Below are 1888 nucleotides of genomic sequence, written 5' to 3' on the forward strand. Positions count from 1 at the left end.
TTTTATAGGTACAATATCACCGTCTTGTGTTTCCTCCTAGACTCTGCACTCCTTGAGAGCAGGAGGATTTGTGCCTGTTCATTTTTTGTAGCTCTTTTTGTGTCTAGAACTTAGCACACCAAATTAGTTACCTGACAGATTTTGGAAAACTTAGGTCCAAGTCATTCCTATTTTTTCATCCCCAATATTCACAAGGTGCCATGTGAATAAGTGATTCCATGAATTAAAGAAGTCTGTTGTAATTAAATGTCACATTGTCACTGGGGCACCTGGGTGGCTCAGTCAGTTAAGTGATTGACTCTTGGTTTTGGCTCAGGTCATGATCTCACGGGCTTGATATCGAACCTGGTGTCTGGCTCTGCACTCAGTGTGGAGTCTGCTGGAAATTCTTTCCCTCCACCTCTCCCTCTGCCCCTCCCCCAACTCGCATGCGTGCACCCGTGCACGCGCTCTCTCTCTCTCTCTCTCTCTCTCTCAAATAAATAAATAAATAAATAAATAAATAAAATCTTTAAAAAAAACCCAAATATTGTATTGGACATTAGACTAAACAGTCTGTAGTCAGTTGCATGCTAATGCATGTGGCACGCCAGGGCCTTTTAAAGAATGTTACATGTGGTGCCCAGCTATGTGAGTCAGGGCCCCCAGCTCCTGCTCCTGGTCCCATCCCACTGCTCTAAGCAGCCAGATTCAATTACTTTACTTCCTATGGCTGTGGGTCAGCCCGGTTTCAGCTGGCCATGCACAGTGATGACCAAAGCTACCACAGAGAGCAGTTCACTTTGGAAGCAGCCTCACCCATGATCTCTAGACCAACTGGTGAACAAACATGTACTCAAGGAAAATATCATGTATTACTCCAGTGGGACAAAGTGCAGTTGTAGTCAAGATTATAGGTCAAAGTCAGATCTGTTTCTGAGACACTTTCCACGTCTTTTCCTGATATTTCTCACATTTTTGCAGAGACACTTCTTGGTCTGTGATCATGGATGTGTGCCAAACAGCAGTTTATTCAACACTGTGATTCATTTGTTTTCTATACTCTATCTGACTTTAACTTGTGTTTGGCTTTGGCTGAGGACACTCAGCATATGCTTTATGTGGCTAACCAGTCAGACTTTTTAGTATTTTTGGATCTTAATAAAAAAAGAAATTAATCTGGGAATATATCCAAAGGTAACAAAAACACTAACACGAAAAGATATCTATACCCCCATGTTCACAGCAGCATTATTTACATTAGCCCAAACGTGGCAACAACGTAAGTATCCAACTGTGGATGAATAGATAAAGAAGTTGTGGTTTCTGTATAAAATGCAATATTATCCAGCCACAAAAAATGAGGAAATTCTACCATTTGAGACATCATGGATGGACCTTGAAGGCATTATGCTAAGTGAAATGTCAGACAGAGAAAGACAACTATCATACGCTCTCATACGCGGAATCTAAAAAAACCAAATAAACAAAACACCCCGCAAAAACAACAACAAAAAACACCTTGTAAAAACAAAGATTGGACTTGTTTCTGAGGTGGGGGGTTGATAGGGAGAATTAGAGGAAGTTGGTCCAAGGGTAGAGACTTCCGATTGTAAGATAAGGTACTGGGGATGAAATGCACAGCACGTCACCTCTAGCTAACACTGTTGTATCACATATAGGAAGGCTGTTCACACCACAAGGAGAAAAAAATTTTCCCCTTTACTCTTTTCTTCTTCCTGTGTCTGTATTAGCAAATAGATGCTAGCTGAACTTATTGTGGTCAGCATCTCACAACATATGTAAATCAAACCATCACACCGTACACACCTGAAACCCATATAGTGATGTACGGCGATTATTTCTCAGTAAAACTGGAGAACAATTCAGACCAAAGGCTGGGATTTTT

Source organism: Lontra canadensis, unplaced genomic scaffold, assembly GCF_010015895.1.
Source record: "Lontra canadensis isolate GAN:19392208 unplaced genomic scaffold, GSC_riverotter_1.0 scaffold7, whole genome shotgun sequence".
In the NCBI taxonomy this organism is placed as follows: Eukaryota; Metazoa; Chordata; class Mammalia; order Carnivora; family Mustelidae; genus Lontra; species Lontra canadensis.